The sequence below is a fragment of the Natator depressus genome, chromosome 3 (genome assembly GCF_965152275.1).
Source record: "Natator depressus isolate rNatDep1 chromosome 3, rNatDep2.hap1, whole genome shotgun sequence".
NCBI lineage: Eukaryota > Metazoa > Chordata > Testudines > Cheloniidae > Natator > Natator depressus.
In genome coordinates, this window is record NC_134236.1 from 57,823,850 (window position 1) to 57,846,133 (window position 22,284).

At 42.3% G+C, this 22,284-nt stretch overlaps 1 long non-coding RNA gene and 1 pseudogene across 4 annotated transcripts in view; one reads left to right on the top strand and one right to left on the bottom strand.

Annotated features, from left to right (window-relative positions):
• Positions 1-22,284, bottom strand: part of LOC141984686 (uncharacterized) — a 51,600-nt gene that overhangs the window by 16,441 nt on the left and 12,875 nt on the right. The window lies entirely within an intron of this gene.
• LOC141983828 (uncharacterized) lies at positions 6,614-17,173 on the top strand (annotated as a pseudogene).

The window sequence follows — 22,284 nt, forward strand, 5'->3', positions numbered from 1 at the left end:
AGTTACTGACAGCCCAGCCATTATGAAATAAGTTACTTCCATAAGCAGCAGTGTGGAAGAGATCAGAGATACTAAAAATTATTTTTATAAAAAAAATTGTCAACGCGTATGTCCTCTTCCTCCTGATTCTACTAATATTGTCCCACATTATAAGAAGTTATGTCAGGTTAGGCAGATTTGTGAACCTTCCTACAAGAAAGAAAGGAAATGTGCAGGTAAGCAGGGATACATTTTCATGTTTTCTGTTCAGGAAGGTACACAGATCTTTTATGATAGGATTTTGCCAGCAGTGTATAGCCAGTGCATAGCCAAGTGTTAGATAAGACAAAAATTCCTACATATTATGCATTACTATTTACAGTTGGTCTCTCTGATCACTAAGGTCCCACGGAGTGTAACATGCATCTTCCCAAAACAGCATCACACACACACACCCCTACGTTGCAAATCTTTGTTTTATGAAAAGCATGGACAAAGCACGAAACACCTTCCTTCCACGTTTCCTCAAATAATGCATAAAGTTTTTCCACACAGATAGTTGCCAGGGCTCTGACTTTGAAGCAGGGGGGTCAGATGTCTTGTTTCACTGGCTTCCAATGTGCTCCATTTGATCCATCTTGAAACTGAAAACCCTTGAGGCTTCTTGCTTTTGGTGGCTGGATTGTACAGGACACTTCAGCAAGTTTGTGTGTTCTATATGGATCTTGAGAACCCTGTGGACATTTAGCATATGGCAGAGACTTTTTGAGCCATGTAAGAGTTTCACAGAATAAATTCAGCATTAACTCTTGTATAAAGATATTCAACTTGGGCATTAAGGCCAAATTCGTTCTGAGCACTACTTTCTCTTTGTGAAGTGTCAGTACTATAGATCTATGGACAGAATCCCGAGTCTGACATCCTTCTGGCTGAAATCATGATTATGAGGAAAGTTACTTGGAAAAGTAGCCAGATGGATATCTCAGGATTGATGTTATGACTAGATGTCAATTCAGTGACAATGGACAACCCTTCTCTAATGTAAGAGGCCATCCCAAGCGCTTGTGATGGTGATGAGCTATGACAGAATAGCACAGAACTAGCAGTTGTGCTTTGGTGGTGGAGTGCGTTTCCTGGAGCAAGATTACATGTGCTTCAAAGTTTGTAGTTAAGTGGAAGTAGATATCCACTTTCACCACGGATTTCCCCTCAGTATTAAAATGTAGCATCTTGAGAACCACCCCCAGCACTAGAGTTTGCTGCGCTGGTCCTGAAAGGAGTCCCCTTGAAGGGTGGCTCTTCCAGGCTGAATGTCACTTAGAATGGGAGCATGTGTTCCACACTTCTATTTTCATCCATTTTCATTTCACTTTGTGCCACTCACAGGAGACACCCTGAGAAGGGAGAAGACAAGCCTCAGGGTTGTGTTGTATGCACCAAAGGAGGATTGATTGGAGACTTCCCCCGCATCCCACCCCACCAAGGAACTTCTTCATGTCTAGGTATAGTGAGATTCATCCTCTTCTGACAGTTGTCAACAGTATGGTGGATAAAGCTGCCACTTTCACTTTAAAGGTCCAAAGTTTAATATCTGTGGTCAGATTGTCTTGTAGAAATTCCAGGACATGTCTGACAGACTTAATTGAGACTACATTATGGACCTTACCAAACATCAGGATCATCGGTCACGTCTAACAGTATGTGCTGTGGAACAGCTTCTTCACAGATGCTCGTTAGATAATGAGTTTGTTAAGTCCTCTCTCATTTGAATGTTCTCCTTTCAAATACCATGCAGCTGGGGTCAGCATGCAGCCATGATGCAGGATCAGACCCTATGGGAGAGATAGAATGCAAGCGAGCACAATTCCTGCATGGGAAGGCAAGCTGCAAACTTCTTCAGGTCAGAATTAGGATCTCCTAAGTCAGCAAGGGGCTATCAACATCACTCTCCTTCCCGATCTTCAGAATGTATGGATATTTATAAGAGATTTTGGACAACTCTGGGAGACAGCATCTGTTACCATTTTCTTTTGGTCTTGTCTTTTTGAGAAGAACCTGAACATTACAGCTAAATCAATTGTTGCATTGCCAAGAGTTGACTAGAAGTCTGACCACCTTGTGATGGAGACTCCATTTGGCTTGATCAATCACCTGTTTAAGCCAAACTGTCTTGACATCGAGCTTCCCTTCTAGGTGGAAGACATGAAGCAATGAGAGACTGTCTTCTCAACGGAGCTACTTTTTGCTGTAGAGTTGAAGAAGTGATTCCTCCAGCCTTTTTTGATTTAAAGCCTGGTAGATGTGTCATCCGTCATTATTGGGATACTGTTGTTATGCAATGTGGGAACAGCTATACTCCAAGGCCATTTCATACTCCTCTGAGTTCTGGCCAATGTATGCTGTCTTCTTCCATCTCCTGAAGAGATTCCCTGTACAGATCTCCCTTTTGCAGGTTCTCCACAGCTGCTTAGATTGGCATCTGTCAGAGTCTGTGTGGTTTAAAAATCCGATGTCCTTGTTAGATACCGACTGTCCTTCATCCATCACTCTCTGTGATATTTCAATCTTGACAGTTGAGTTGGATAGTGTGTATGTGGGTAACAAAAGGAGGACATTTTGAAGGGCCTTGTGTAAGTCTATACACAATAGCATCATTCCAAGGAGGACACCAGTGTTTGATCCAGGGATTCTATGGAGTTCAGGATATCCATGGTTGTGACCTTCAGTTACCATACACTGTCTGTTTAGTTTTTACATACAATTATATTTCCTGTCAGTTTCTTCAGATAGTTCATTGTACAGCTACAATGTCATTTGGCACTGAAATGACTTTAGTCATGATGTATACGTAGTGCCATTAGAACAGGTAGATTAAGTGTAAACCATAACCACATTCTAGTTTTGTGTTACATGAGAAGTGAGTTCTCTGCACAACTCAAATATAACTCAGTGGGGAAGAGTTCCTAGTCTAAATCATGTGCGGCCCGCAGTCCTGGAAACTGTGTATGTGTCATTTGGTACTGACTTTTCCCCCTCCCATTTCTGCTATTACTGAATAGTGATCCAGATTGGGTTTCCCGTACCCATACCCATCCTGAGGGAACTGTATTCAGTCAGACCACTAGAAAGGAAACCTACTCTGAGACAACAGGAATTAATTCAGAGAAGTCCTATGACCTTGGTTGTACAGGAAGTCAGACTAGATCAGAACAGTCACTCCTTTCTTTATAATCTACGAAAAACACTTCCCTCCAAATGTAGCTCAGCAACTTAAAGTCGGTGGCTTTACCATAAGCTTTCGTGGGTGAATACCCACTTCGTCGGATGCATGTAGTGGTATTCACCCACAAAAGCTTCTGCTCCAATACGTCTGTTAGTCTATAAGGTGCCACAGGACTCTTTGCCGCTTTTACAGATCCAGACTAACACGGCTACCCCTCTGCTACTCTTTCGATACACCCAGGGAAGTAGAAACATTTGTTGCTGCAGAGAACTTGGCTTACACTGAAGATCTGGAACTGTGCTTCAAAGATGAATCAGAAACAGATTGATTTAGGAATTTGATCTACCTACTCTGACCTCACTGTTCCATTGCCAATATCTGGAAGCAGTGGAGATTACACAAATAAGTTAAACTATGTCAGAACTTGAGAGTTCAAACTAGACTGACTATTCAATAATCTTTAAACAAGAATTTTTAAAAAAAATATTGATTTTATATGGATAAATACATCTTTCTTCAGAATTACGACCCAGCTCAAGTCAAATAAGGGCCAGAACAGTATCTAACTGTTAGAAGCAGACAACAGTTATGACATATTAAAAGGACTCATTTTCCCAGGATAGGCTCATGAGACAACCTCAAGAATGACTTCTGGAAACCCCATAATATGGCCAAGATTTTCAAGACTGACATGATTTTGGGTGCTCAAGTGGAGACACCTTAAATAGACCTGATTTTGAGAAAGCATTGAGCATCCAACCTCTGAAAAATTAGGAGCCTTTAAGATGTCTCTAGTTGGACACCCAAAATCACTGGTTACTTTTTAAGATCTTGGCCTATGTTTTTCAGGCCTAGGCTATTCAAGTCTCAATTTGCGCCATCATACTCAAAAACAAACTGCTTTTGCTCAAAAACTTTAGAAACAAACCTCATTTTCAGGCAGAGGTCAAACCACAATTTTTTCAGCATGATAGATGAAACTAATGAGCAACTCAGAAATAGGAGGTTAGAGTCAAGATGTTTAAAGAGCTTTACTGATACTGCAATAAGTGGAGAGGACAACGTGTGTTGTGCAATACGTCAGTCCTTCTGCCTCCAATCCTACTTCTTCTATCTCCATGGTCTTCCAACAATCCTATCATCCCCCCCCCCCCCCCCGGCCCCAACCCCTTTGATCTTTAATCATAGGAGTTACTATACTGAATCAAAGCTCTGGCCCATCTAGTCCTGTATCCTGTCCATGACAGTAGCCAGTACCAAATGTTTTTGAGGAAGACCGGGGGGGGGGGGGGGGAGGAGAAGAGAAGAGCTACAGTTGGCAGAAGTGGGAGTTTCCTCCTAATTCCTAATATAGGTTAGAGATTCGCTTAAACCCTGAAGCATGAGGTTTTAGATCCCTTCTAAAACCTTTATTATAACCCTGGAAATTCTTGTTATACATGTAAATGTTCCGTCTCTCCTCCCAATTGGACCCTCAATCTCACCTTCCTCTTCAAACTATTTTTAAACCCATTTATATCGCACTGAAGAAGAGTGGAGGACTGGGGAAAACTGACCTGCCACAATTAGGAAGTGGGGGAAGGAAATGAATTTAGGAAGAAAATAATCTTAGAAAAATCTGTGCATTATTTTCTTGCTAGAAAAGGGGGACCTATATAATCCTTGACAAGTGGCCCACTAGGCCATGAAGTTTTATCCTCTTTGCTGCCAGTGTTTAAATACATGCTGGGTTTTATTGGAAGGAAAACAGTGGAAGCCCCTCAGATGTGTTCTGGGTCGAGACAGCGCACATGCACATTCCACTGAGAGGAATGGAGAGTTCACATTTCTAGTATTTCTCAGATTCCGGCAGACAGTATTGGATTAATTTACATTAATGGAAGGGGTTTGTTAGTTTGTTAAACGTGCAGAAACTGATGAGCAAGCCCACCCACTTGTCAAGGAAAGAGAAGGTAAATGCATTTGTCAAGCTCCAAAGTAAAGTAATTTGTTCATCACTTACACGCCTTCCACTATTTCCTTTGTGATTCTGTAGAGCCATACCCATTCAAGGGAATCTTTTAAGGGCTACTACTTACATTATAGCATTAACTGCCCAACTCACTATAATTAGGAAGGAGAATTAAGAAATCAGTAAATTTGTCAAAGTATAATTTCTCTTTTGTATGTTTGATGGCTATATATGAGAATTATATGACATGGTTGTAAGTCTACATTATGGTTATGGTAAGATCTGAAAATCTTTAAAAAGTTGACACATTTTACATTTTAATGTTCAGCACCTACCATTTCTGTATTCTTATTCACTCCTATAAATCTTAAATCACATCAGATATGCAAGGAAGCTTTACAATTACATAATATCCACTAATCAAGATAGCTCATTCTATAAAATCCCTTATATGTCAGAATTTTTGATCTGTAATACACTCCAGCCTGCATATTATGCTGTTGGCACACTGGTAAGTTATCTTGTTCCAGAGGAAAAGAAAGTGTTATACTGTTCTTCATGTAGCCAAACTAGATGTACCAGTTAATTAAAAAAATGTCACTTGTTAATGATCCAATGAATGCCTAACAACAACAACTTCAGTGTATTTGGAAAGTTTGTATTTGTTACTGTAATTAATATCTCATTCATAACTCTACAACTCTGAGTTTGGAATAAACAATTTTAACATGAGATGAAATGGAGTAGCATTATAAAAAAAAAATTAAGTGACCAGAGAATTGTGTTAGCAGTTTATAAAATACTGTTATAGCTATGCTGCCATTTTTTTGTAATTAGTGTTTTCATCTCCTCTCGTAAAACAGGAGAGGTAGACAATTTTGCTAACAATGGCAGCATACATTGAAAAATCTAACCATGTCACAGTATAATTGAAATTCTGGTAAGAAGTTAGTAATCCCAGTCTCATGTTATAAGGAGGGCAATGGCAGCAGAAGACTGCAAGTATGCCCGGCTCTTAAGTGGGCTATGCAAGGGAGGCAGGGGGAGAAATCTCTAAATGCCAGCCAAAATTCTTAGCCCTGGTCTACACTAGGAGTTGAGGTCGAATTTAGCAGCGTTAAATCGATTTAACCCTACACCCGTCCACACGACGAAGCCCTTTTCTCGACTTTAAGGGCTCTTAACATCGATTTCCTTACTCCACCCCCGACAAGGGGATTAGTGCTGAAATCGGCCTTGCCGGGTCAAATTTGGGGTACTGTGGACACAATTAGACAGTATTGGCCTCCGGGAGCTATCCCAGAGTGCTCCATTGTGACCGCTCTGGACAGCACTCAACTCAGATGCACTGGCCAGGTAGACAGGAAAAGGCCTGCGAACTTTTGAATTTCAATTTCCTGTTTGGTCAGCGTGGCAAGCTGCAGGAGATCATGCAGAGCTCATCAGCAGAGGTGACCCTGATGGAGCCCCAGAATCGCAAAAGAGCTCCAGCATGGACCGAACGGGCGGTACGGGATCTGATCGCTGTATGGGGAGAGGAATCCGTGCTATCAGAACTCCGTTCCAATTTTTGAAATGCCAAAACGTTTGTCAAAATCTCCCAGGGCATGAACGACAGAGGCCATAACATGGACCCGAAGCAGTGCCGCGTGAAACTTAAGGAGCTGAGGCAAGCCTACCAGAAAACCAGAGAAGTGAACGACCGTTCCGGGTCAGAACCCAAAATATGCTGCTTCTAGGATGAGCTGCATGCCATTTTAGACTCCTTCAATGGAGCTGGAGGCAACACGGAAGCAGGTTTTGGGGACGAGGAAGATGATGATGATGAGGTTGTAGATAGCTCACAGCAAGCAAGTGGAGAAACCGGTTTTCCTGACAGCCAGGAACTGTTTCTCACCCTGGACCTGGAGCCAGTACCCCCCGAACCTACCCAAGGCTGCCTCCCGGACCTGCCAGGCGGAGAAGGGACCTCTGGTGAGTGTACCTTTTAAAATACTATACATGGTTTAAAAGCAAGCATGTTTAATGATTAATTTGCTCTGGCATTCGTGGCTCTCCTGGATGTAATCCCAAAGCCTTTGCAAAAGGTTTCTGGGGAGGGCAGCCTTATTCCGTCCACCATGGTAGGACACTTTACCACTCCAGGTTAGTAGCACGTACTCAGGAATCATTGTAGAACAAAGCATTGCAGCGTATGTTTGCTGGCGTTCAAACAACATCCGTTCTTTATCTCTCTGTGTTATCCTCAGGAGAGTGATATCATCCATGGTCACCTAGTTGAAATAGGATGCTTTTCTTAGGGGGACATTCAGAGGTGCCTGTTCCTGCTGGGCTGTTTGCCTGTGGCTGAACAGAAATGTTCCCCGCTGTTAGCCACGGTCAGGGGGAAGGGGTAAGGGGCTAGCCACGTGCTGGGGGGGAGGCAAAATGCGACCTTGGAACGAAAGCACATGTGCTATGTATGTAATGTTAACAGCAAGGTTTACCGTGAAAGAGCGTACCCATTGTTCTATAAAATGTCCCTTCTTTTTCCTCCACCAGCTGCATGTGTTTCAAGGACCACAGGATCTTCTCCTTCCGAGAAGCTAGCGAAGATTAGAAGGCGAAAAAAACCACACTCGCGATGAAATGTTCTCTGAGCTCCCACATTGACAGAGCACAGACGAATGCATGGAGGCAGACAACGTCAGAGTGCAGGAAAGCACAAAATGACTGGGAGGAGAGGTGGCGGGCTGAAGAGAGTAAGTGGCGGGCTGAAGAGAGGGCTGAAGCTGAAAGGTGGTGGCAGCGTGATGAGGGGAGGCAGGATTCAATGCTGAGGCTGATAGAGGATCAAACTAATATGCTCCAGTGTATGGCTGAGCTGCAGGAAAGGCAGCAGGAGCACAGACCGCTGCTACAGCCCCTGTGTAACCAACTGCCCTCCTCCCCAAGTTCCATAGCCTCCTCACCCAGACACCCAAGAACGCGGTGGGGGGACCTCTGGCCACCCAGCCACTCCACCCCAAAGGATTGCCCAAGCAACAGAAAGCTGGTATTCAATAAGTTTAAAACTTTAAAACTTTTAAAGTGCTGTGTGGCCTTGTCCTTCCCTCCTCCACGACCCCTCCTGGTGCTTCTCTCCTCCACCACCCCTCCTGGGCTACCTTGGTAGTTATCCCCCTATTTGTGTGATGAATTAATAAAGAATGCATGAATGTGAAACAACAATGACTTTATTGCCTCTGAAAGCGGTGATCGAAGGGAGGAGGGGAGGGTGGTTAGCTTACAGGGAAGTAGAGTGAACCAAGGGGCAGGGGGGTTTCATCAAGGAGAAACAAACAGAACTGTCACACCGTAGCCTGGCCAGTCATGAAATTGGTTTTCAAAGCTTCTCTGATGTGCACCGTGCCCTCCTGTGCTCTTCTAACCATCCTGGTGTCTGACTGTGCATAACCAGAAGCCAGGTGATTTGCCTCAACCTCCCACCCCGCCATAAACGTCTCCCCCTTACTCTCACAGATATTGTGGAGTGTACAGCAAGCAGTAATAAGGGTGGGAATATTGGTTTCACTGAGGTCTAACCGAGTCAGTAAACTGCGCCAGCGCGCTTTTAAACGTTCAAATGCACATTCTACCACTATTCTGCACTTCCTCAGCCTGTAGCTGAACAGCTCCTGACTACTGTCCAGGCTTCTTGAGCCATGGCATTAAGGGGTAGGCTGGGTCCCCAAGGATAGCTATAGGCATTTCAACATCCCCAACAGTTATTTTCTGGTCTGGGAATAAAGTCCCTTCCTGCAGCTTTTGAAACAGACCAGAGTTCCTGAAGATGCTAGTGTCATGTACCTTTCCCGGCCATCCCACGCTGATGTTGGTGAAACGTCCCTTGTGATCCACCAGTGCTTGCAGCACTATTGAAAAGTACCCCTTGCAGTTTATGTACTCACCGGCTTGGTGCTCCGGGGCCAAGATAGGGATATGGGTTCCGTCTATGGCCCCACTACAGTTAGGGAATCCCATTGCAGCAAAACCATCTACTATGACCTGCACATTTCCCAGGGTCACTACCCTTGATATCAGCAGATCTTTGATTGCATTGGCTACTTGCATCACAGCAGCCCCCACAGTAGATTTGCCCACTCCAAATTGATTCCTGACTGACCGGTAGCTGTCTGGCATTGCAAACTTCCACGGGGCTATTGCCAGTCGCTTCTCAACTGTGAGGGCTGCTCTCATCTTGGCATTCTTGCGCCTCAGGTCAGGGGAAAGCAAGTCACAAAGTTCCATGAAAGTGCCCTTACGCATGCGAAAGTTTTGCAGCCACTGGGAATCGTCCCTGACCTGCAACACTATGCAGTCCCACCAGTCTGTGCTTGTTTCCCAGGGCCCAGAATTGGCATTCTACCACATAAACCTGCCCCATTAGAACCATGCCCACATTGCCAGGGCCCGTGCTTTGAGATAAGTCTGTGTCCACGTCCTCATCACTCTTGTCACCGCGCTGACGTCGCCTACTCGCCCGGTTTCACTTTGCCAGGTTCTGGTGCTGCATATACTGCTGGATAATGCATGTGATGTTTAATGTGCTCCTAATTGCCAAAGTGATCTGAGCGGGCTCCATGCTTGCCGTGGTATGGCGTCTGCACAGAAAAAAGGCGCGGAACAATTGTCTGCCATTGCCCTGACGGAGGGCGGGGTGACTGACGACATGGCTTACAAGGTTGGCTTACAGGGAATTAAAAAATCAACAAAGGGGGTGGCTTTGCGAGAAACAGAATGGCCCCCCTCAAGGATAGAACTCAAAACCTCAAGGATAGAACTCAAAACTGGGTTTAGCAGGCTGTTGATTTCACGGAGGGAGGGAGGAGGAAATGAATACAAAACAAATCTGGTCTATTTGTTGTTTTGAGCCACTTCATCTATCTTTATACATCTTGCTGGCAGCAGACTGTGCAGTACGATCGCTAGCCATCGTCATCTCCTGGGTGCTCAGCAGAAGATGGTGCAGTATGACTGCTGGCCATCATCTTCTGCTGGCTGCTGATTAAAAGACAGTGCACTGCCGGTAGTACTGAATCGCCAGGAGATGAAACTTAAAAGGGAAATGACCTGGCTGAGTCACTCCCATGTTTGCCCAGGTGCCCCTGACCTCATCGAGGTCGGTTAAAAGAGCACCCAGGACTACGTCGATGACGGCTACCAGTCATACTGCACTGTCTGCTGCCAAACGGCAATAAACTGCTGCTGTATAGCAATGCAATACCGCGTCTGCCAGCACCCAGGAGACATACGGTGACGGTTAGCTGAGTGGGCTCCATGCTTGCCGTGGTATGGTGTCTGTACAGGTAACTCAAGAAAAAAAGGCACAAAATGATTATCTGCCCTTGCTTTCATGGAAGGAGGGAGGGAACGGGGGCCTGATGATATGTACCCAGAACCACCCACGACAATGTTTTAGCTCCATCAGGCACTGGGATTTCTACCCAGAATTCAAATGGGCGGCGGAGACTACGGGAACTGTGGGATAGCTACCCACAGTGCAATGCTCTGGAAGTCTATGGTTGCCTCGGTACTGTGGACACACTCCGCCGACTAAATGCACTTAGAGCATTTGTGTGGACACACACAATCGACTGTATAAAAATGCTTTCTACAAAACCGACTTCTATAAATTCGACCTAATTTCATAGTGTAGACATAGCCCAAAACAGTAATTTTCTTTAAGAGTTTTACATAATAAAGGTAACTTTTGCATTTGTAATTTAAACTCCAAGAGAGCAGAATAAAGGAGACTGCCCAGACACACAAACTCCTCTTTAGAGCCACTCCTTGAAATTGAATAGTTTCCTTGAAAATTCCTTCCCTACCCCACACACTCATGCCCTATCAAATGTGAGCACTGGGCTGCTCAGTCAGTGTCTTCTGTGCAGGCAATATAATCGAAGTGCATGCTTAGTAACATGCTACCAAAAGTTTTCAAAAATAGGTGCAAGGAAGAGGTGGATCACATTATTTTTAATTTTTTAAAGAGAAAACAAGATTCAGTGCAATATACTATGGATAATAGGAATTAGCAGGTATGGAACAAAGCTGAATTTATGCAAGAGTGACAGTCATGCTTGCTATTTAATTTGAGACATTTTCAATTAAAGGACGTTACTTTAATATCTGAAGCTAAAGAAATGCCTACAGCCAGCATCGGGAAAGCCACTAATTGCATGGTGTATGGTTTTCTCCCCGTTCCCTTTGTCAGTTTAAATAATTTAACTGTTTAAAGCAATAGGAAGTCAGAAATATGTGCCTATAGTTTTGATATTATGTACTGGTAAAAGGAAGGCCCCAAGCCCTAAGATTTCACTCATCTTAATCTATTAAATATTGTTTACAGAGGGGAAAAAACCCTACTCCCATCCACATCTTTATGGGAAAGCCATACCTTGTGAAAATTTCCATAACTGCACAATTCCTAAATAGAGCATACTTCTGGTGGGTTTTGTTATACTTCTGAAGGATATGTTGTATGTTTTGTTTTAATATGCAAAGTACATATTTTAGTTCTAGAAGATCTAGTCTTCACATAACTAATAGATTAAAAAATTATGGAGTTTAGCTGTCCATAACAATAACATGGCTGTCTTTCTTTCTTTTGAAGTTAAAATGTATATCTAACCATTTTGTTTTAGCGAGGCTTGAGTTAGGACAAAAAGGTTCAGCACTGAAAGTTTGCCTTTCACATAATCAACTATGTTCTTGCTACAAAGAGAATACATGTAGGCGGGAACATAATGCTATTTCTGGCAGTTGCCCAATCATTTTACAAATAATTTCCACAAAGGATAGCCATGGTTAAGTGGTGCTGGTTCATTTTTGTAACAGTATGCAAGACTCTGCATCAAATCCAGTAGTCCTTAGATACAATACCCATAATTTTAGTCAGAGTTATTGGGTACTCAGCTTTTTTGAAAATCGGGCCATTTCTTCAGGTGCCTAAATAATGCTTTCAGAGCCTAACTTTAGGCACCCAGCCTTGAAAATCATTGCCTATGTGTCTAGTTTGATAACACTTGCCTGCTGGTAGATGCAGCAATGGGTTTTTAGAAGACTGAAAGGATGTTGGGTATGAGGGAGCTTTTATTGAGCTAAAAAAAGATTTTCTCCTAAACACACATATGAACATAGTAAGATTTGAGACTGAGGAATTCAATCCCCACATATTATGTAATTTTCCCAGAAGAAGGGTGCTTTTAATTTTGAGACAGTATGGAATTCCGGAAAAGGAGTTATGGAATGAGTATTGAAAGAATTTCATGCCAAAGCACCAGAATTATCAATATGTAAACCTTCACAGGCAGTACTTAATACTCATAATATCAAATACTTTGACTTTATTAGGTTTTTTCCCAGTTGCCCAGTCTTCAAATATAGTAAAGCTTCCAGATAAGCACATTGTGTTATGCTCATTCCTATTAAAAAGTGTTGATTAAGCATGTCAAATCTTCATAACCTAATTGTAAAGTCACGTATGCATTCTATGACATGTCAGTAAGGACAGCCTGAAACATAGCAAGAGTGCAATACCACCTGCCTAAGAATCTGACAGTGCCATGCATTTTGAGCTCTACCTCCAAGCCAACACACTGGTGGGCTTCAATTAACATTGAGTTAAATTTGCTTTCACATTTCCTCTCCTCTGGGCTGGTCATGGCACTCAGACCAGCTGCAGGAATACAGTCACTGTAAGAGTGACTGCTGCTTTCTTGCTGAAGAGTAATGGCAGAGATAGAGACAACCCTCCCTCTCTCATAAGAGTGATGGCAGAAATCTTCAGTCTCACTTTTTTCAACTGGTCAAAGGGCACATAACATAGTGTGATTTTGCTAAAAGCCTCCCTTGTCCTGCTCTAATTTGGCATCGGAACTTAAGCCTCTCACCATGAGCAGCAGTGGGCAGAACACAGCAAGTGTTCTAGCTCATTAAGGTGTTAGGGCCAGAGGTAGAGGTGGTACTCCCTCATTGGTTTGAAAAGCAAGCCATAACCCTTATTGGCCCTGCCCTTGGAATCCTGCCACCAGTCTCCTCATATCCTTCAGCATCATTCAAGTGTCCGCTCCCCAACATCCGTCTCCCAGCGCTTCTTCCAGGATCTCTAATTCCACAATTCTTTAGCTCACTACCACTCTCAGGCCCCTTACCCTGTCATCCACTGACACACCCATTCCATTCTCCCCTCCACCTTCTACTACTTCACTATCCTACCTACTTCACTAATCCTCAGCATAGGCTCACTTCCCACATCTGCTGCCTCTGGCCCCACGTTGGCAAATGGCTTTTTAGGAAATCGCATGACACACAGACTTCATCCACTACAAGTTTGTCCTCTCCTCCTTCAATACTGCCATCTCTCTTCAAGGTCAAGTAGTGCTACTTCTCTACTCCGACCGACTCCCATGCCTGTAATCCCAATTACCCGTTCACCACATTTGACTCTCCCCTAGAAACAGACACACACACACTCTGCACATAGGGTCTTCCTGACTGATGAAAGCCAGACTTGAAAGCACATCCCACAGCCTCCCCTATCATCCTTTCTTTCTCATCTGCTGTCACTAATGCTGATTTTGTCTACATTGCTCCTCTAGTTCCTATCTATCCCAGTAATCCCAACTTCCCCCTACCTCAAAGCCAGAGGTCATAACTACTTCTCTTATTCCCCTTTCTCCTAAACTCCTTACTCTCCTCAATCCTCCCCTGCTTTCCCCAGTACAAGCATGCTTTTGTCTCCCCCTTCCATAAAAAGATCCCAACTTGGCCTCACCTACCTCTCCAATTACTACCCCATCTCTCTCTGTCTCTCTCTTTTCCCCTTCTTCACCTCTAAATTCAACCAATGCCCATAGAAATGCAGGGCTGGATGGGACTTTGGGAGGTCATATAGTCCAACACCCCATACTGAGGCAACATCAAGTAAACCTTGTGTAGAAAGAATAGTAAATATGGCAGGCGACCAGCTTGGCTTAACAGTGAAATCCTTGCTGATCTTAAACACAAAAAAGAGGCTTACAAGAAGTGGAAGATTGGACAAATGACCAGGGATGAGTATTTAAATATTGCTCGGGCATGTAGGAATGAATCAGGAAGGCTAAATCACACCTGGAGTTGCAGCTAGCGAGGGATGTTAAGAGTAACAAGAAGGGTTTCTTCAGGTATGTTGGCAATAAGAAGAAAGCCAAGGAAAGTGTGGGCCCCTTACGAAATGAGGGAGGCAACCTAGTGACAGAGGATGTGGAAAAAGCTAATATACTCAATGCTTTTTTGCCTCTGTCTTCACGAACAAGGTCAGCTCCCAGATTACTGCATTGGGCAGCACAGCATGGGGAGCAGGTGGCCAGCCCTCTGTGAAGGAAGAAGTGGTTCGGGACTATTTAGAAAAACTGGACATGCACAAGTCCATGGGGCCGGATGCGTTGCATCCGAGAGTGCTAAAGGAATTGGCGGATGTGATTGCAGAGCCATTGGCCATTATCTTTGAAAACTCATGGCGATCGGGGGAATTCCCGGAAGACTGGAAAAAGGCTAATGTAGTGCTCATCTTTAAAAAAGGGAAGAAGGATGATCCTGGGAACTACAGGCCGGTCAGCCTCACCTCAGTCCCCGGAAAAATCATGGAGCATGTCCTCAAGGAATTAATTCTGAAGCACTTAGACGAGAGGAAAGTGATCAGGAACAGTCAGCATGGATTCACCAAGGGAAAGTCATGCCTGACTAATCTAATTGCCTTCTATGATGAGATAACTGGTTCTGTGGATGAAGGGAAAGCAGTGGACGTGTTATTCCTCGACTTTAGCAAAGCTTTTGACATGGTCTCCCACAGTATTCTTGTCAGCAAGTTAAAGAAGTATGGGCTGGATGGATGCACTACAAGGTGGGTAGAAAGTTGGCTAGATTGTCGGGCTCAACGGGTAGTGATCAATGGCTCCATGTCTAGTTGGCAGCCGGTATCTAGCGGAGTGCCCCAAGGGTTGGTCCTGGGGCCGGTTTTGTTCAATATCTTCATTAATGATCTGGAGGATGGTGTGGATTGCACCTTCAGCAAGTTTGTGGATGACACTAAACTGGGAGGAGTGGTAGATACGCTGGAGGGTAGGGATAGGATACAGAGGGACCTGGACAAATTGGAGGATTGGGCCAAAAGAAATCTGATGAGGTTCAACAAGGACAAGTGCAGAGTCCTGCACTTAGGACGGAAGAATCCAATGCACCGCTACAGACTAGGGACCGAATGGCTAGGCAGCAGTTCTGCAGAGAAGGACCTAGGGGTGACAGTGGACGAGAAGCTGGATATGAGTCAACAGTGTGCCCTTGTTGCCAAGAAGGCCAATGGTATTTTGGGGTGTATAAGTAGGGGCTTTGCCAGCAGATCGAGGGACGTGATCGTTCCCTTCTATTCGACATTGGTGAGGCCTTATCTGGAGTACTGTGTCCAGTTTTGGGCCCCACACTACAAGAAGGATGTGGATAAATTGGAGAGCGTCCAGCGAAGGGCAACAAAAATGATTAGGGGACTGGAACACATGACTTATGAGGAGAGGCTGAGGGAACTGGGATTGTTTAGTCTACGGAAGAGAAGAATGAGGGGGGATTTGATAGCTGCTTTTAACTACCTGAAAGGTGGATCCAAAGAGGATGGATCTAGACTATTCTCAGTGATAGCAGATGACAGGACAAGGAGTAATGGTCTCAAGTTGCAGTGGGGAAGGTTTAGGTTGGATATTAGGAAAAACTTTTTCACTAAAAGGGTTGTGAAACACTGGAATGCATTACCTAGGGAGGTGGTGGAATCCCCTTCCTTAGAAGTTTTTAAGGTCAGGCTTGACAAAGCCCTGGCTGGGATGATTTAGTTGGGATTGGTCCTGCTCTGGGCAGGGGGTTGGACTAGATGGCCTCCAGAGGTCCCGTCCAACTCTGTTATTCTATGATTCTAACCTAGACCATCTCTGACAGGTGTTTGTCTAACCTCTTCTTAAAAACCTCCAATGATGAGGATTCTACAACCTGCCTTGGAAACCAGTTCCAGCTCTTAACTATCCTGATGTTTAGAAAGTTTTTCCTAGTATCTAACCTAAGTGTCCCCTGCTACAGATTAAGCCCATTACTTCTTGTCCTACCTTCGGTGGACAGGGAGAACAATTGATCACAGTCTTCTTTATAATATCTCTTAACATATTTGAAGACTTATCTGGTTCCCCTTCAGTCTCCCCCCGCCCAAGACTAAACATGCTCTCTCCCCCCCCCCCCGCTTTTAAAAACCTTTCCTCATAGGTCAAGTTTTCTAAACCTTTCCTCATTTTTTTCTCTCCTCTGGACTCTCCGATTAGTCCACATCTTTCCTAAAGTGCTGCGCCCAAAACTGGACACAGAACTCAAGCCGAGGTCTTACCAGCACAAAGCAGACTGGGACAATTACCTCTTGTGTCTTATATACGACACCCCTGTTAATACATCCCAGAATATTATGTCCCAACTGCATCATGTTGGCTCATATTCAATTTGTGATCCACTATTATCCCCAGATGCTTGTCAGCAATATTACTGCCTAACCTGTTCTTTCCCTGTTTTGGCTTGTGTTCCTTTCCCATTATTTTTAATATTAACTGTGTAAAGCATCTGGTCACAGTTAATCTTTGAATGAGGACTGAAGCAAAATAGGCATTAAACACCTCAGCCTTCTTGGTGTCGTCCATAATTAGCTCTCCTTCCCCACTAAGTAGAGGGCCTACACTTTCCTTCATTTTTCTCTTGCTCCTAATGTATTTATAGAGACTTTTCTTATTGCCTTTTATGTCCCTTGTTAGGTGCAACTCATTTCGTGCCCTAGCCTTTCTGATTTTATTATCCCTACACGCTTGCACTGTTCTTTTGTACTCATCCTTAGCAATGTGTACATGTTTCCACTTTTTGTAGGATTCCTTCTTGATTTTCAGATCACTGAAAAGTCTACAACCATTGAACTGAATTTCTCTCCTCTAACTCGCTCCTGAATTCTCTCCAACCCAGATTCTCACTTCTCCACTTAACACGGCTCCCACCACGGTCTCTAACAACCTCTTCTTGTAGGTCTCAAGGCTTCTACTCTATTGTCATCGTCCTTAATCTCTTGGCTGCTTTAAATACCACTGAGCAGAGACTTCTTGAAATCCTGTTGTACCCCTCTTCCACACCGTACTTCCAACTTCTGTGACCATCTACATCTGGTTCTCCTATGTCTCTGGTTATTTCCTCAGCATTTCTTTCAATGGACTCTCCTTCCCCTACTCCCACAACTTCCACTATCTGTGGAGTCTCTCGGGGCTTAGTCCTTTGGGCCCACTTTCTCTCGCCTCCCCACCTCCCACTTCAGAAGATCTTAACTGTCCACATGGCTTACTCACAGATCTCTCCCTCCACTTCTGGAGAATCTCCTACATCCAATCCTGAATCACAGTTTGGATCTCTGATGTGGCTCATTGTCAATTCAACAGTTAAATTAACTAAAACTAAACTCATCATTCCTCTACAAGTCTCCCCACTCACCAATTCTATTGACAATACCATCATCCTCCAAGTCACTGAGAATCATAACATATCAGTTATCTTTAACTCTGCCTTTTCCCTGGGCATCAAGGCTGCAACCAAGTCTTGCTGCTTCTTCCTCCCTAACATATTCAAGATCTAGCCCTTTATCTGGACATATCGCTTACTGTAATCCAGGCCCTTGTTTTCCCTCTTGACTCCCACAATTTCCTCCTCTCTGCCATTTCTGACATCCACCTTGCCCCCTTCAATTTATTCAAAGTTGTGCTGTTAAGATTATCTCCTTGGTTGATTGCTCTGTTCTTGTGGCCCCACCTACCCCTTTGAACCCACTACAAAAATTTCAAGGTTCTTATACTCACATTTAAGGCCCTTTACAACAGTGCCTCTCTCTGCTTATCCACACACATTGCGACCTGTCTCCTCTACTCTACTAATGAAGTCAGCCAGAAATCACCTAGCTTTCACAAGCATATGCTTACATGCCATCCCATATCCACGGAACTAAACTCTATCCTCAAGGCCTACTTCTATCATAATACTTAATGGGAAACTTAACTCAATGGCTAAGTAGAAGGCTAGCAGCGATTATTCATCCTATTTTGTTTATAATTAATAAGAATGAAAAGACGGACAACTCAAAGCCATCTAATGTAATGCAGACAGCTAATTTATGCAATGTGTTCTTATGGTTAACCTCTTTCTCTCTCCCTCTCTTCCTCCAATTATCTTTGGTGTAGTTTGTCTTAAAGTTAGATTGGAATCTGTGTCCTGAAGAGCTTGTCTCTTACAGTGTGTTGTACAGCTCCTAGTACACTGTACAGCACTGATCCTGACTGGAGCCTCCAAGCACTACTGAAATATAAATAAAACAAACTAAATGAACAGCAAGCCTGCAAATCTACATTAAAGCTGTGTGCTAAAGCATGGATTAGTGATGTCATGTCCAATATGGATCCCACTTCCTTGACCTCAGAGATATGGCTTTGAACCAGTGCTGGTGCTAGGCATAAGTAGACAAAGCAATTGTGTAGGGCCCCCTATTTACTTTTTTAATGTGTGTTGTGTGTATTCCTGCTTAGGGCCCCCAAACTAGTTTGAATAAGTATGTCAATATAAGTATCGTGTCCAGGAATATTAACTCCTTTATAACACAGAACTACAGTAAGGGTCAAATGTCTTCTTGGTCATTTATTTTTATAAAAATATATAGGGAAATATACTAAAAACATACATATTTTCTTCTGAGAAAGGAAACTGACAAAAGGAAGATGCGTTAAAACAGAACAAGGGTTATCTAAACAAATTTAATACACAGATAAATGTTAAAATTTAAGATGAGATATTCAAAATATAAGTGCTTTTCCTAGCAATTTCAATTGAGAATGAGCTTCTGACCCAGTTTTATTTTTCCTTTCTTGCCTATGATGAAGTTATGACTTTGCTAACTATAACCCCAATTCTGTGAACTGTTTTGTGCAGCTGAACCCCTGGAGCTTTATGCAAACATAGGGATCCACAAGCACAGGGCCTGTAATTGTCTTAAAGCCAGTTTGTTTTAGAGTCCATTTAATGTTGACTTTTTGTTTGTTTTGGGGGAAGGGGAAGAAATATCATTAGATTTTATTTTTAAAAAATATTTATACGAGACGCAACATGGTACATGAGCCACAAAAAACAGTCCAATGAAATGCTACCATTTCCCCCGTATTTTGTTAAAAATGTTGTTGTTCTCCAAGAATGCAGAGTTTTGAATTCTTACTTTACTGTTACAGCCAGTATATTTCTCCCTTTCAAAATCTTGCAAGCTTCACTTAGTTTCCTAAAAGGCTTCATTTGAAATTCTATATGAACTATCAAAGATAAGCTAAATACACAGACTCCTCTTATAAAGACCTGATATACGAGCCATACAGTATAAACACTTAGCTGTATGAAACCTACTTTTAGCTTAACACTTAAAGTTGAGCAAGCATTTTTCTAAGTCAAAGTTCTCACCTTCACTATAATAGTTCAGTGTTCCAGGAATTCCTATTTCATCTAAGATTTTACTGGTTTACATTTCACATCATTCCTTTAAAAAAACAACTATGAACTATTACTAGATATTTTAGAGAGACATTTCAAGATACATTAAAAGTCAGACATTTTCACTCTTACTGTTTTAATTCCGTGTCTCTGAAACAGACAGAAACCTAGCACACTAAAGGTTTTAAAAGACTGCTATGCTTAGGTGTCAAACATTTCTTGACGTCTGTGACAGCTGGCAGCTGCAAACATCCGACTGAAAGCCCCATCTGCTGCTTCACAGCTTCCAGTCGAGGATGTTTACAGTCGCTCACTGTCAACAGCAATACACACTCCTTAGCTGTTTACTTCACATTATTAACCAACAGGAGGATCCAAGCAAGTTGCTTAAGAAAACTGGTACAACCTCTCTCCATGTTGCCATATTGCTACATGTAAATGTACAAAATAGCCTGTTTTCACACGTTTTTATTAATAAGATAACTTATGACTTCTAGTGGAATAGTTTGAAACATAGGTATATTTAATACTCAAATGTTATATAATTTAAATATGTCTGTTTTACATATGGTATAGAATTACAGTAAAGATTTATGGAAGAAGTGACTTGCATGCTCTGTTGCAACTTATTGTGAGTCCAAGATACTAACAGAACAGTCATGGTGGTGTTTATTATTGCATTACTATGCAATCCACTAAGTTCACTTATCAGTAACATAAAACTTTACAGTAAATATAGTGACAGATCTTTTATTAGCCACTGAAACAGAAGATCTAATTTTAAGACTGTTTTAATATAATGATGGGATTGGCTTTCTTCCTTTCTGCAAAGAGGAATGGAGGAAGCTATGTGATCTTAAAATTAACTTATCCAACCTTTGCTCCAGAATGACTGCAGAAGATAACTGGGCGTGGGGGAGGGAGTTAGCATGCTCTGTGAAAACTTATGTAAAGTTTAAATGGGTAATAAAACTTTACTAATTTACTGTTTTGGATAACCAGTTGCCATTAAATCACAGAGTTATCAGAATTACAGTATTTACCACAGAACAAAAAACACAACAATATCTGACATAACAAGTCTCAGTGGTGCAGTTTTGCAGTTGGTTTCTTCATCCTAACTCCTGTTTTCTTATGCAGATAATGAAGGGGGAAACAGAAGATTAAGAACTCAACTATTTTTCCAAATTAATTCAAAACCATAGAGAATCAGTTACGTGATTAAAGTGGCATAAGTAGGAAGTTATTTTCCTTGGAACTTGCCTTAAAATGAAGTTATATAGCAAACTAACTAGTTTATGGGAAGAATATAGCTGCTTGGAATGCAAAAATCTGTGGTATTTAAAAAAAACAAAATGTGAAGAATCCTCATAAATCACTATTTCAAAACACAGGGGTTATATTTTCTATACTAAGGTTAAGAAAGTTAATCTTCCAGGCAGCAGGTGAAAACAAGCATAATTATGTTGAGGTCTCTCTCTTTATTCACTACCAACTTTGAGCTATTAAAACTTGCTAAGGAACCACATTTTCTCAATGGGTCAAGTCACTAAGGGAACAAAGCAAACTTTATTAACGCTGTGGCAATTCTACATTCCAGGAATTCTTAGCACTTGGCAGCCGTACACTCCAGACCAGAGAGATTGATCCTCCCTCTACATAGCAGAATGACCAAGACTAACTTTGTGAAATTCTCACTAAGATGCTCACTTCAGCGAGTTACATATAGAATTACTTAATAAATCCCTTTGTAGAGTCTATAGAGCAAAACAAAGGTTAAGAAAATATTTCCTTGATTATGGACTCTTAAAAACTCTTGTAAAATGTAATCCAAGCAGAAAACGAGTGAACACACACCATACAACACAATGCACACTGAGTGCAGAACTAGATATAATTCAGTGATAGCAGAGGGCAAAGATTTCAGTTTAATTATACCTTGTCACAAACTGAAGATTAATAAATTTACAGATGGAAGGCTAATCTAATATCTACAATTCATTAATAGAAAAAATGTGGGGGTGGAGGGGTGGGAAGAGAAAGACTAACAAGATCTTAGTTGTTTGAATTCATTAGATGAAGGACACTGTGTCACAACAATACACTGTATCATTTTCCTCATGTATAGTTCCCTTTCAACTATTGCAAGACAAACAGATTAGATCTATATTAAAAAGTCAAAGCAAGGTCACATCTAAAATGTGAGCCAGTTTTACCAGTAAGGTAATGCCCATTTATGCAAGACAATTTAAGATTAGGTGTTTCCACTATATGATGATTTTCCAATTTATATTGTGCACAATTTGTATACTGTAAAGTAATTCATTTAGCAGGATAATGTAACATTTACAGCATTAAATAAAATGTGTTAAAAGACAGAAATATCAGGTAATTAAAGCTTTTTATGTATTAGTGGTGTAGATGCAGAGATTCTGAATGGCCATGACTGAGAAATTAAAGAGTGTTCCAACAGGCTAATACACTTTTGGGATGGTCTTCATAAACTTGTGCCTTTATGTTCACATCTTAGCATGATAACTTTCCATGTTAT